Here is a 15,965-nt window from a genome sequence, read left to right on the forward strand (position 1 = left end):
CTGAAAGCAATGGATAGGAGGTCAAATGTGTATCATCTGCTTTTTCACCAACGTTGCTAAGGTAACTCTCTACCATGGGAGATCTGGAAAAGACTGTTTTATTTATTAGTATCCATATTAACTGAATACCAAAACAGTGGTTTTAGATATTTCTTTTCAGAAAGGGGGGGACTGAACATAAAGATTTAATTTCCCTTTCTTTGATTACCACAAAACACTTAGTCCCACAGTGGACATGGGTATAGAAAGTTAGTGAAAAAGAAATCAGCAAACTGAAGCTGCAGACTTGAAAGTTGTTCTTCCCTTGAGTAAGATTTCTGGTGGAAGAAGCCAGAGTTGAGCAATGACGTGTGCTAACTCACAATGAGATGGGGCATCCTCACTGGGATCCATGAGTCAAATGCTCAGTGCAGCCCTCAGGACACTGAAACCATCTTCCTTTCAGCCATGTTATCTTCACTAATTTAGATATATGGGGTGGATGTCACGTTGGGCATATATAACTAGTTCTTTAATGGTAATCATAATGGATATTTCAAAGTTCACCTCAGCAATGAGCTTCACTAGGATTTATTTTAATTTCAGAAGTAGAACAGGGTCTAAGAGATAACCACCCAACTTATCCTTAATTTTTTTAATTGACAGTTAAAAATTGTATTTACCCAAAGGACACAGAAACATCAATTCCAAAGAACACCTGCACCCCTATGTTTATAGCAGCACTGTTTACAATAGCTAAGCTTTGGAAACAGCCCAAATGCCCAAAAATAGATGACTGGATCAAGAAGATGTGGTACATATACACCATGGAATATTACTCAGCATTCAAAAAAGATAAGCACATGCAATTTGCAGCAACATGGATGGCGCTGGAAGGGATCATGCTCAGCGAAATAAGCCAAAAAGAAAAAGAAAAATACCGGATGGTCTCACTCATAGCAGGAATCTAGAAAACTTAAATAAGGGACCAGGAAAATGAATAACTATAAGAAAGTGAAAATCAGAATCAACAAAAAACTATGAAACAGAGACACTTTTGGGGGGTGGGGGGCAGGAGGGGAGGGATTGGGATCAGAAAGGGGGGGTTGCAATTGTATGGGGAATATAAAAATAAAATTTATTATTTAAAAAAATAAAATAAAAAAATAGCATTTAAAAAAATTGTATATATTTAAGAAGCATTATTTGATGATTTAACACACATAGGTATTATGAAATATCACCTCAATCAATTTAGCACCTTCACCATCTCAACATAGAAGCTCTTCCTGTGGTGAGAACATTTAAGATTCAACCTTTCAGCAGACACCAGGAAGTAGCCACTCTTCCTTCAGTTGAGGAAGGGAAGTAAGTTCTCTTGCCCTGGTGCACAGCTCCCACGACCCGGAGCTTGCAGGTTAGCCATACTTGGGCAGATCCATAATCCAAGTCTCCTGCTCTGGCCCTGCCTATCTCCCCAAGCATTCTATCACACACACTCATGTAGGCCTAATATGAGGAAATCAGTAGCTTCCTGTTCAATGCTGGTCCTGGCTCACACTCTGTCAGTCTTCATCTTCTCACCTCTCCTAAGTTGACCCAAGACCCCTCTTCTGCTTTATCGCTATAAAGTGAAGCTTGTTAACTGCCCTCACTTACTCTTACTCATCTTGTTACTAATTGAGTTGTTTTACATCCATCCTGAATGATTCTGGGTCTACTAGACTGTATTGCACGCTAAATTGGGATTATTTTCTCCGTCTAACGGGATATTAAGCTAAATCTTATTGGGTATGTTTGAAGAATGGACATAATTTTTACCTTTGCTGACATTTGACTTACATTCTTCCCCTTCCTTCCTGGAAGCACTCTCCCACTCCAGATATCTAGTATTGTCTGACTTCTAAGTGCCACCTTACCCTCATAGAATCCACTTCTCTAAGTCTGATGATCTATGATCTCTTGCTTCCTGGGCAACTTCTGAGTCAAAAGTGCCTCTTCTGTAATTCTCAGCAGAAATCTCCTTGTAAATAACCTTAATTCCACTCCTGACTCAGTGAGATCCTGTCCTTTCCCTGATTCCATTTTAACTATTCTCACTAGAGTTTTAGTATCTTTATTATTTGCAAGCTCTTACATTTGTGATAAGAAAAAACTCATATTGTGAATCAGGTAATGTTTTCCCATTAGTGTGCTCTTTACCTCCCTGAAGTTTGTGAGGGTTCAACCCATTCCAGAATTCTAGTTGAATAAGCACTTTGGTGTTCCATTTAGGTTCCAAAGCAATCCATTCCTCCTCCAAAGTACTATAAAATGTTAGTGGTATGAATTTAATAACAATGAAACAAGCAGCATGGTGAAGAATGCTGATGGGGCTTAAATAAGATTAAATAAGAAAATAACACTTGAAAAACTTAGCATACTATTTATTGGCCATTCAATGACTCTTCATTTCACTCAGAAACACTAATTAAAAAAACTTCACATGCAAATATTTAACCTAAGCATTTCTCTAAATAACATCTAAATGCAAAACTTCTAAAAACCATGCTTATGCAAACACACACTTGCAGAAAACATATTGATAATGTCCTTTTAAAAAAAATGGATTAACATCAAAGGCAAATTAAACAAAGTCAAATCTTGTGTCACATAATAATTTAAACCACAAATTTTTCTCTCTTTATGCAACAGTCCACTCTTAAAAATAAAATGCTTGTTTTAATTTATTTTCACTTTCAAAACCTATTGCAATGAAGGTAAAGTCAAAATTCTTAAACAAGATAGTTGATTCCATAGGCAATATTCATTTCAGTTTACAGTAGCATAAAACTATGGTGAAAATAAATGCCTTAAGATTTACTAAATATGGGCCTCCCCGGTGGTGCAGCGGGTTGAACGCTGCGCTGTGAGGCTGTCCACAGCCCCTGCAGTGCCAGTTCAATTCCTGACTGGCCGGGGAGAGTCCTACTTGGCATGGCAGACCTCTCCTGTCTCACCCACTGCTCCCCTCAGCAGTGTGTATCAATAGATCTGCCTGTTCTGTTCCCCACTCTGTCCCTGGTGGAACCTCTCACCCCCCCCCACATCTCTGGCCTGTACCCCAGTTCTTGCATAAAAATAATCTTAAAAAAAAAAGATTTACTAAATGTAGGTGTTTTGGTGGTGGGTATAGTACAATAACAAACATTTGTAGAAATACGAACTTATAGCCTTAAATACATATACAGTTCTGTAACCATTACCTCAATAAACATATTTTAAAAAGACTTACCCAATTTAAAATGTGTATGAAATAACTGTTACTAATGGAATATTTGTTGATTAGTGAATTACATTTGCCGATCTCTCTTATCATTGACAAATATATTTAGGGCATATCTCAAAGGCTACTAATTATTAATATTAAAAAAAGATAAACTCATGCCATTCACAGCGACATGGATGGAGCTGGATGGGGTTATTCTCAATGAAATAAGCCAGAAAGAAAAAGAAAACTATCAGATGGTTTCACTTATAGGAGGAATATAGGGGAACCAACCAAGGGATCAGAAAAATAATTATTATAATAAATTTAAAAACAAAATTAACAGGCAACTATTAATCAGAGACACTCTGCAGGAAAGGAGAAGGATCAAAACAGGGGAGGGAATGTGTTTTTACACAAGGGACTATGGTAATGGTGCATGGGTGAATTGGTGGTGGGAATTTTATACACCTGAGAGGAGAAAACATGCATTTTATAAAAAGGAAGAATGATGTTATTTATATATATATATATAATAAAAATAAATATATAAATAGCAGAAGACATAATCTTAAATAAAAAACAAAAAAAATCAATATTTAAGATGACAGTAGTAAAGTATGTTCTAAAATATTTAATTGATATTTTTCATTTCAGACTCTAGTAATCAGTGTCATGCAGTGTCATAAAACATGTATTTTATGACATCTACTTGCAACCAAATATATGTTATTTTATGATTATAAATATATATTTCTTTTGCTTTGTTTTTTTTTCCCTTTTTTTGTTTTCCAAATATCTTACACCACACAAAAATCATTTGTGTAACTTATAAAGTTCAATTTTCAAAACATTTTCAAAAGAATAACATGTAGAGATAACTAAAATCCCACTTCACAGAACCAAGAAGTCAGCTCCCTGGGTCGTTCCTAATATAACATACATTCAGACATAATAAGTATTATTAGTATTCCATGTGCCTTTTTTGTAGATTTATTTAAGCATAATTGACAAAGCTGAAAGACATTTAAAATGTACATTGTGGTGATTTTATAAATGTTGGGAAACAATTTTCCCCCGTAAGTTCATTAATACATCCATCACCTCACATATTTACCTTCTAATTTTTTGGTGAAACTACTTTGGGGTCTCTGCAAATTTCAATTACATAATACAGCAATATCAACTCACAGTCATCCTGTTTCACTTTACATCTTAGGCATTTGTTCAATATGCATATTATGTTACTCTAAATAAAAGATATGTGATCTGTGGAATCTTAACTCTCAAGTTATTTATTTATCTTATAATTGAAAGTTTAATATATTTTACCAAGCTCTTTCTGTTTTCCCCCACCCTGTAGTCTCTGGCAGTCTTTACTCTTCTGGTCCATTTTGGTAGACAAAGCATCTTGGAAGGATACTTCCAGTACACCACCAGCAAAATGTCCTATCAGTGTTTCTCCTAACCCCTGTCTTTGCAGGGTTATAAGGTTTATTTTGAAATTAAAGAACTAAATGGATGGTGTTTTTATTTTTTCTGTATCCTAAAACCTTGACATCTTGGGCTGAGTGATTTGAATTCTCTGGACTCATGTAATCTACTTCTAATTTCAGGACTTGCGATGAGATAATATCTCCAGCTTGTGAATCTATTCATCATCTATTTAAACTATATGGGGAAAATGTGAGATTAGGTGAATTTAGCCAAAGGGAACTCAAATGTCTCTGCTGTAATGCCAATTTGAAATGCCAGCATGACCACTTTGAATTCAATCTCTGTTTCTTTAATTGTACACAGTTGCAGAGTCAAAACCATTGGACTCTTATTAGATCTCTTGATAATGGACATTAACTTTTCCAAGAGAAAGGAAAAGTTTATACCCAGCATAAACCTGACTGGTCTCCCTGCAAGATAACATTTACCAATAATGCTGAACTCTTCAGAATCTCTATTCACTCCTACAATTAATTTTATAATTGAATAATTTCTAACAAAATTAAAGTTCTTCAAACATAGCTCATATGAGACCTCCTTTAGCTATCTTTGATAGAGTGGCCATTATAGATAGATCATGAAAGTCTGAAGTTGTCTTACCAATACTTAACAGAGATAGAAAGTGGCTAGTATTTATTTAAACATTTGTTGTGGTATAAATTGAACTGCTGTATAGTAATGAGAATGTCAAATAACAATGGAAATGCTTAACTGATAGAAAATCAAGGGAAACACATGACTATAACACTATTATTTATGTATTTCCAAAACTGTGGAACATAAGTAATACTATTAATGCCAAGACTTCTATCATTAAGAATTTAATTTGTAATCACTTGCTGTTCTGTGTTTAGTTTCATATATGCAAAGAAAAATTATAATAGAACTTACTATTATGTAATTAAAAGCATAGAGTAAATTATGTGAAGTGTTATTCTACTCAGAGTCCTAGAGATGGTTATTGGTTTCTCAGACAATACAGTGGCCTTCTCAAACTGCATGACACTAACATATTAGCCAAAGTGCATTTATTATAGCTTTTTACCAACCCATGCAACTCTGATTTAAAGTCATGCATTCTAATGTGTTTTGACAAGTAAATTGCTTGCCTTTTTTCCATGATAGCCAACCACATAAATAATGCATGCATGGTAATAGCTAGAGCAATAATGTAAAAGTCAAGCATGAAGCACATGCAGCATGTTAATGATAAAGGTGCTTTAGCCTTTGAAGAGGCAAACCACAACCCAAAGAAAGCCAGTGCACCTGAAATCATATATTTTTCCTATAATATGACTAAACTCACAGCTTCATTTCTTTCTCTACCTGCTATGTCTCCCAATTTTAGATCTGAACATTTTTTTCTTATGAAATATTAAAATTCATGGTATCATTCTGGCTTCTATAAAATATTTGATTTTGCTTGGAGTTATTTTCTAACTATAACAGATTGAAACAGCAACCTAAAAATAATAATCAAGGTAATTGTATTGCACAGGAAATAATGTTATACTAATCTGAGTTACTCTCCAAGCAAATCCACCACAGTGGTCAAGTCTCCTAGTCAGCAAATCATAACATGAAAATAATCAAAACACTCCTACTGTATCTCATGCTGGATAGTTTATGGTAAATATTTCTTACATTTTATAGTTTTTAACTTTGTCTTCAGTTCTATACTGAAGTTCTAAGTTAAATAAAGAGAACAATGCACATTCCCACCTACACTTATCACAAAGATTAACACTATCACCACCATTATAAAAAATTCAGAATTATATTAAGAAAAAAATGATTAAAGGAGAAATAAATAAAGGGAATATAAAATATTTTACATTTCTCATACTTGTTTGATCTAAGTATAACACTGAGCTCAAACTAATAATAACAACATATATTTAAATATAGCAAATAGTATCTGATAGTTATAGTTTGCAGATAAATGAAATAAAGTACAAAATTGGTGGAAAGAATGGAGGGAGAGATTAGGAGCAAGTATTTACTTGTTATAGAGTTACTCACGCAGTGACAAAGAGCTATTTGAATGTAGATGTGCACTTATTGTAAATATATATGCAACCTATAGTTCAACCATTAATAAAAGATAAAACTATAAGTACATTGCTATGCAATGAATGGAATCATGTGAAATACTCAATTAAGATCACTGAAGTCAAATATAAGTAGAAGATGCAAAAAAGGAAATGAAGAACAAGGATAACAAATGAAAAAGTGAAACAATTATGTTATATATTACTCCAGCTATGTAGTGACCTAAAAATTCAATGGTCTAAATAGACCAAATACAGATACTGCGAAAGTATATAAAAAATATGACACAACCATACATTGCTTACAAGAAACCTGTTTTCATACATTCATTAAAAGTCAGGGGATAGGGTCTCCCTGGTGGTGCAAGAGGTTGAGACGCAGCCTATGAAGCTATCCACAGCCACTGCAGCACAAGTTTGACCCCTGGCCAGTCAGGGAGCTACCCACATGGCATAGCAGATCTCTCCTGACTCGCCCACTGCTCCCCTCAGCGGTGTACTTTGGTCAATCTGCCTATTCTGTTCCCCACTCTGTTTCTGGTGAATCTTCACCACTACCCACCCCCCCCCCCCACCACACACACACCTCTGGCCTGTACCGCAGCTCTGTATGCACAAATAAATAAATCTTAAAAAAAAAAAGTTAGGGAATAAAAAATATATTCAATGCAAACACCAATCTAAAGAAAGTAGGAGTGGTCATGTTAGTTTCAAACAAAGGAGACTTCAAAGCAAGAAAAAATTATCAGGCATAAAGACATGTATTGCATAATGATAAATGGCCAGTTTTCCAAGAACACATAGTAGTCCTTAACATGCATGTGCTGAAGAAGTCAATATCAAACTACATGAGGTAAAAACTAATAGAACATCAAGGAGAAATAGAGGTATCCATCGTGATAGTTGGAATTTCAACATTCCTCTATCAGTGATGCACAGATCACTACAAAGAAAAGAAGACCAGCATAGTCAATCAAGTGTATTTAACTGACATCTTTAGATTATTTCATACAATATTAGCAAAAGAGTAGTTTTCTCAAGCTCACATTTAACATTAACTGAGTCAGATCACTTTCTGGTCTACCAAACATATCATAACAAATTTGAACAATAAAGACCATATGATGTGCGTTTTCCTACCCCAGTGAGTTTAACAGGAAATCAGCTAAAGAAAGTAGCTGAAAAATCCCTAAGTACCTGAAGATTAAATAATACCCATGCAAAAAACACATGGAGGAAAGAACAACTTCAACTAAATGAATATGAAACTATAACTTATCAAAAAATGTGTTACAGCAAAAGCAGTGTTTAGAGGGAAAGTGATATTGACTGTGAACATTAAAATAGAAAATTCTAAAATCAATAATCTATACATCTGCCTTGGGAATAAAGGAAAAGAAGGGGACATTAAATATAAAATAAACAGAAAAATAAAGAAGTAATAACAATCACAGCACAAATCAATGTAGTTGAAACAGGATATCAATTAAGAAAAACAATAAAACCAAAAACGTGTGCTTTATAAAAATCAATAAAAGTGATGAACCTCTAGTCAGTCAACTAAGAAAAAAGACACAAACTGCTAATATCATCAATCAAAGACAAAACAATGCTACTGACCTAGGAGCACTGAAAGAATCATAAAGGCATATTATAAATTACTCTGTCCACATATTAGACAACCTAAATGATATGAATCAATTTTTTGAAAAGCATAATCTTCCCAAACTCAAATAATAAGAAACACAATATGAAGGGAGTTATTAAAGAAATTTAATCAATTATTAATGATATTCCAAAACAGAACATCACAGTCCCCGATGATCTTACTGTCAAATTCTTCCAAACATTTAAGGAAGACATTCTCTGTAATATGTTCCAAAAGATAGAAGCAAAGGAAAAATCTAAGACAAGAATTCTCTAATATAACAACTCTTATTAGGGCCTCCCTGGTGGCGCAAGGGGTTAAGCACACCATTGTGAGATTATCCACAGCCACTGCAGCATGAGTTCTATCCCCGGCCAGCCAGGGAGCTACCCACATGGCAAGGCAGACCTCTCCTGTCTTGCCCGTTGCTCCCCTCAGCAGCATATTTCAGTCAGTCTGCCTGTTCTGTTCCCCACTCTGTCTCTGAGGAATCTTCTCACCCCCTGCATCTCTGTCCTGTATCCCAGCTCTTGTATGCATAAATAAAGCTTTAAAAAATAAAATTAAAAATTAAAAAAAAACTCTCATTAATTGAGTAATAAAAAGGAACTTTCTCAACTTGGTAAAAAAAAAATCTACAAAAAACATACAATTAATATACTTAATTGTGAGAAATGAACTGTTTTACCACTGAGATCAGAAGTGAGTTAAGTATGTTTCCCTCTTACAACCAGTTTTCAACTTTGTAATGGAAATCTTAGCTAATTAATAAAAAAATTGAAGATATACATATTAATAAAAAATAAATAAAACTTTGTTTGAAGATGACATGATGATTTATGTAGAGAAGTCAAAAGAAAAACTAGCAACAACAAATGTTGGCGAGGGTGTGGAGAAAAAGGAACTCTTTTACACTGTTGGTGGGAGTGCAAACTGGTCCAACCACTATGGAGAGCTGTGTGGAGATTTCTGGACCTACTAAACATAGAGCTTCCATATGATCCAGCGCAATTCCACTCCTAGGTATTTACCCAAAGGACACAGAAACATCAATTCCAAAGAACACCTGCACCCCTATGTTTATAGCAGCACTGTTTACAATAGCTAAGCTTTGGAAACAGCCCAAATCCTCAAAAATAGATGACTGGATCTAGAAGATGTGGTCCATATACACCGTGGAATATTACTCAGCATTCAAAAAAGATAAACACATGCAATTTGCAGCAACATGGATGGAGCTGGAAGGGATCATGCTAGGGAAATAAGCCAGAAAGAAAAAGAAAAATACCAGATGGTCTCACTCATAGCAGGAATCTAGAAAACTTAAATAAGGGACCAGGAAAATGAATAACTATAAGAAAGTTAAAATCAAAATCAACAAAATACTATGAACCAGAGACACTTTTGGGGGGTGGGTGGCGGGAGGGGAGGGATTGGGGTCAGAATGAGGGGGTTGCAATTGTATGGGGAATATAAAAATAAAATTTATTATTTAAAAAAAAAGAAAACAAAACAAAACAAAAAAAGTCTATGCACCTGAAAAAAAAAAAAAACTATTTGCTGGAAAAAAAAAAAAAGAATCAATTATTAAAAACCATGATACTAATAGGCTATTGTGAAAATGTTTTGTTAAAAAAAAAAAAGCTTAAACTACCAAAGTAAATTGTTTTCCTATACATTAGCAATGGACATTTGGAAACTGAAATTAAAACTCAGTATTTTACATTTGTTCCAAACAAATAAGATATTAATATATAGGTATAAATCTAACAAACTATATAAACAAAAGAAAAAGAGCAAAAAATCTGATGACCAAAAAAATATAAATAAATGTATATTCCTCATTTATGGATAAGAATATCTAGTTTATCCCAACATGAACTACAGAGACAATGCAATCCTATTAAAATCTCAGAAAGTAACATTGTGGATATTGACAAATTGATTCTAAAGTTTATGTGGATAGTTAAAAAACCCAGAATAGCCAATAGTGAAGTGCTGATTAGAAGACATATTACTACACTTAAAGACTTGCTATAAAACTACACTAACCAAGACAGTATGGCACTGGCGAAAGAATAAAAACAATCTATATGACAGAATATAAAGCCAAGAAACAGACACCAGAAATACAGTCAATGGATCTTTGGCAACAAATATAATTTAATGGAACAATAGCAGACTTTTCAACAAATGGTGCTGGAACAACATCTGCATGTAATATTTAATCTAGAAACTTTATAAAAATTAATTCGAGAAGGATCACAGATCGGGCATCCCTGGTGGCGCAGCAGTTGAACGCTGGGTTGCAAAGCTGCCCGCAGCCTCTGCGACGCCGGTTCCATCCCTGCCCGCATGGCGCGCAGGCCTCTCCTGCCGCCCGCTGCTCCACTCAGCAGTGTACTTCGGTCCTTCCGTTCTGCTCCCTGCTCTGACTCTGGTAGATTCTCTCACCCACCTGTGCTTCTGACTGTGCCCAGTGATTGTATAAATAAATAAATAAATCTTTAAAAAGAGGGGAAAAAAAAAAAGTATCTATCCATTAAAAAAAAAAAAAAAGGATCACAGATCTAAATACAAAATGTAAACTATCAAAGTACTAGAAGATAACATGGAAGAAAGTCTATATGATCTTGGTATGGTGATAACTTCTAAAAATTGATTATAATTGAAATTGTTTAAGTTGGACTTCATTAAAATTAAAAACTTTAGTTCTGAAAAAGACACTATTAAGTCAATGGAAGGACAAGCCATTGACCAAGGAAATTATTTGCAAGACATGTCTGGTAAAGGTCTGTTATTCAAAATGTACAAAATACTCTTAAAACTCAACAACAAAAGAACAAGCAATTGTGATACCTATCATGGGTTAGTTTTTCAGCTTGTCTTTATCTATTAATTTAGCTACTTTATATTTCACATATTAGTGATACAGTCTGGTCTTTATTTTTCTCTTTCTGACATATTTCACTTATGTTAAATAACTTAATAGGACTCTGACTATGACATTCTGGAAAGGGTAAAGTATGGAGACAGCCAAAAGATCAGTGACTGGCAAGACTTGGGGAGAAGGAAGGATGAATAAGCAGAGCATAGAGGATTTTTATTTTTTTTATTTTTTTTTATTTTTATTTTTTTTGGCGTACAAGACTACTCTCCTTTATTGGATGCACTGTACATTTAAATTAATAAATTACCTGTGTCCTGTCATGGTTCTTTTGTGTATAAAACTATTTACTTTATTTATTTATTTATTTATTTATTTTTATTGTTATATTCCCCATACAATTGCAGCCCCCCCATTCTGACCCCAATCCCTCCCCTCCCGCCCCCGCCCCCCTAAAAGTGTCTCTGGTTCATAGTTTTTTGTTGATTTTGATTTTCACTTTCTTATAGTTATTCATTTTCCTGGTCCCTTATTTAAGTTTTCTAGATTCCTGCTATGAGTGAGACCATAGAGGATTTTTTTTTTTTTTAAAGATTTATTTATTTATTTATTTATACATACAAGCACTGGGTACAGTCAGATGCGCGGGAGGGTGAGAGAATTCACCAGAGCCAGAGCAGGGAGCAGAGCAGGCAGAAGGACCGAAGTACACTGCTGAGGGGAGCAGCGGGCGGCAGGAGAGGACTGCGCGCCATGTGGGACCCTCCTCTGGTGTCCGGGGAGCAGCCGGGGATTGAACCGGCAGTGCAGAGGCTGCGGGCAGCTTCGCAACCCAGCGCTCAACCGCTGCGCCACCGGGGAGGCCCCATAGAGGATTTTTAAAGCCGATTTTTAAATTTTTTTTAAACTATCTGTAGGACACCATAATGATGGACATGTGTCATTATACATCTGTCCAAACCCGTAGAATACACATAAGGGTGAACCTTAATTTAAATTAATGACTTTGGATAATTATGACATGTCACCCTAGCCTTATCCATTGCAACAAAAGTACCACTTTGATGTGGAATTTTGATTGTGGGATGACTGTATCACATGTGGGGAAAGTTTATGTGAGAGCTATTTGCATTATCTGCTCAAATTTTCTGTGAACCTAAAATGTCTCTAAAATCGAATGCATCGTAGAAGCTAGCAATATTTAAACAATGAACAAAGCACGAGTTTACTTACTCAAAATTAAGATACATTGTTTTATTTGGAAAGCAATACATATTTAATAAAAGCTATAATTTTTAGAAATTAAAATGCCCTTTTGATAAGAATCTGACTTAGATTTTTTTAGCATTGGTTTTTTCTTACAAGATCCAGATTATAAGACTATGATTTCCATCATTCACACAGCGGGTTATTCCATTCTGTATTATGTAATGATACTAAGCCTAAGTCTGTGTACAATCTGTTGTTTTAATGACACAAATGCATTAAGCAAATGTACTAAAATGGAATTACTGCTGCAGATGCTTATTTCCACATCTTTTTGTTTTGTATTCTTAGTACAATTTCAGGCCGCCAGTTTCTTTCTGATCAGATTTGTCAACTGGTAGTTATCCTTATGTATTTTAAATTTCCATATCTTCCTACAAAGCAATACATAGCCACCTAAATTTCTCCACATGGCCATTTGGAATTCTCAATAAATGAAACAACTCTTTTTTTTTTTTAGAGGCATGTTTTTATTTATTTGTTTGTTTGTTTGTTTGTTTGTTTGTTTGTTTGTTTTGTTTATACATGCACTGGGTACAGTCAGAAGCGCGGGAGGGTGAGAGAATTCACCAGAGCCAGAGCAGGGAGCAGAGCAGGCAGAAGGACCGAAGCACACTGCTGAGGGGAGCAGCGGGCGGCAGGAGAGGTCTGCGCGCCATGTGGGACCCTCCTCCAGTGGCAGGGGAGCAGCCGGGGATCGAACCGGCGACGCAGAGGCCGCGGGAAGCTTTGCAACCCAGCGCTCAACTGCTGCGCCACCGGGGAGGCCCTGAAACAACTCTTAACCTTAGTAACAAATTTCCCTTTATGATTAATAATGTTTGATTTTCACAAAATTAGTCAAGTATAAATTAAAACTACCTCTGTAATATACTTTATCCAACTTAAAATGTATACTACATATTATTTTTTAAGACTGACAATTGATCATGTATGTATAAGTATGTATATACAAAAATGTAATTTTTTTAAACATGAAATAGGATGAGGGTGACCAGCTTGTGGCAATGATTTAACCCATGATGGTGCAGCAGAGGCTTGCCAGCAGGTATTTTTCCAGAGGAGGTCTCAAAACCTCAGATGTCAAAAGAACACTGGGCTGTCTTTAAACACTGAAATAACTAACTTCACAATGGTATCCAATTTTATGCAATCTGAATGAATTTTGAAAATAAATGACATGAGACTCATTTTAAGGAAAATGTATATTTTTCAAAATAAAAAATGACTACTTCTGAATCCAAAAATTATCTGCATCTTTTCAAAAAGTAAACTATATTCTTCTGTCTTATGTGAAACTACTAAAAGTTAAGTAGACAGTCTGCAATTCGTAGACAGATTTCTTTCAGTTTTATTTGATAATACATAAATTCAAGATGATTAGCCTTAAAAATGTCTCTTTGTACCTTTGGTTAATTCTTGAGGATGAATTTCATTTCAGTGAAACAATTGAGCATGCCCAGCTTTAAGACTGAATTGTTTAATAATTTTGTTTTACAACAACTTATTTCCCTTTCCCAATATGGTTTGGCTTTAGGATTAGCAAAATAGAGCTCCACATCAGATTTGCTAAGATAGAAGGCAAGACAATTTCCTTGATCACCACAGTGACAGTAAGTGACAGAAAAATAGCCTTGTTTGCCCTGGAGCTACCCCACCATATCTAGGTCTTTTAGAAACAATAGTTGCAGAACCCTTAATGTTCTTTACCTGCTCCCTGCACAGTCCTGGACTGTCTTCCAGATTTTTCTGAAACCTTTGAGGTGTCCATCATGTCTGTGCTTCAGGAAGGCTAATAATGCTGCTTTTCTGACTTGTGTTTCCTAGTCAAGACCTTATTTCCCCAAGACCTCGCATAAAAGTAAGATGTAATTAATCCCTTACTTTCCAAAACTCATGAAGTCTTTGCTTCCCTAATCAGTGAGTGATTTGCTTGGTAACCAACATCCCAATCGTGTGATATTCTTCTGGCTTTGGGACCAGACCCTGGTAGAGTCTCAGAGTTGTGTTTAAGACTGTTGGCAGATTCACTATGGAAAAACTGGAAGTTGGAAGAAAGTACCTCTTGCTTGTGTATCCACTCACTGTGGCCATTAGGGAATTTAGGAATGAATCTAATATCTCCTGGATGTGTATAAGATGTGCAGAAAGAACAAACAGTTCTTTTTAGCTATATAGTGTAAATTAGAGAAGAGAAAATGAACCACAGCTACAACTGTTTATTTTCTGAGCACTAGAGTGGGAAAAATCCAACACACAGCATCTGATTTGAAAAAGTAAATTCGTTTCCCATTCCCATTTCTAATTGGCATAAGAATAATAAAACTATAAAGACCCTGTGGTCAAAGGTCAAATCAAGTACTTCATCAATAAAAGTGGCTTCACTGTAAAGAGACAGCCACGAGATACAGTCACAGTTGTTGGTGGTTGGGATACGGTAATGTACATCTAAAGAGGTGTGATCCTATAACACTGAATCATATTACAGTGTTGTAAACTATTGTTACTTCAATTTAAAAGAAAAAAATCCCCCCAAAAAGTTGAGACTCCTTGGTCTTTCTCTGGTCAAGGTTCTTATAGGAATCTTGTGATACAGAAATCCAATTTGGCAGAAATGAGTGGATATGGTCTAAGAGAGACACTCAAACATGACAGAGGGCTGGCGCCAAAATTTCTCCAAGCTGAGAACACTACTCAATGGCAAAGAAGTATCATTTCCTATGAAACAGGAAAAAATAATTCAAACAAAAGAAGAAGGATCTAAGGTAACGGAATCCAGGACTGAAGAAAATCTGCTGTCAAAAGTTCTCAGATGATTTCTACCAAGAAAGAGCAGGTGAACTGGTAGCATGGACTCAGCTGGGTTTCAAATATGACTGCACATAAGAGGACATACAAGCATACTTCGGAAGACTCTCACTTTCCTATCCATGGTAGTTGACCATCCCTGTCTCTCAGAAAGGTGCAGGTTATGTGAGGGGAAGATAACTGGCTATTTTGTCCACATGTGTCTACACCTCAAGACCTGACAGAGAAGTCACAGCAAGGATCTTGCCTACACTCAGACTCCCTAGATATGAGATCCTGAACCTTGACACTCAGCTTGAAGTTGTAATGTAAGAGAGATCTTTTGGAAACAACATGTGTGATAGATGAAGAGGGATCCCAATTCTTTGTCATTCTACCCATCAATAGTTGATGTCAATTTCCTGAGCTAGAAACTAACTTTGTTCATAATCTTGGCAGAATTTATACTGTATAAGTTCAATGCTGGGGCATAAATCATCAACATCTATGGATGGAAGGATGAACATGGGATGTTTAGGGCAGTGAAACTACTGTGTATGGTGCTAGAATGGTAGACATGTCATCATGTATTTGCTCAAACTC

This window comes from Talpa europaea (assembly GCF_964194135.1).
Source record: "Talpa europaea genome assembly, chromosome: 14".
NCBI lineage: Eukaryota > Metazoa > Chordata > Mammalia > Eulipotyphla > Talpidae > Talpa > Talpa europaea.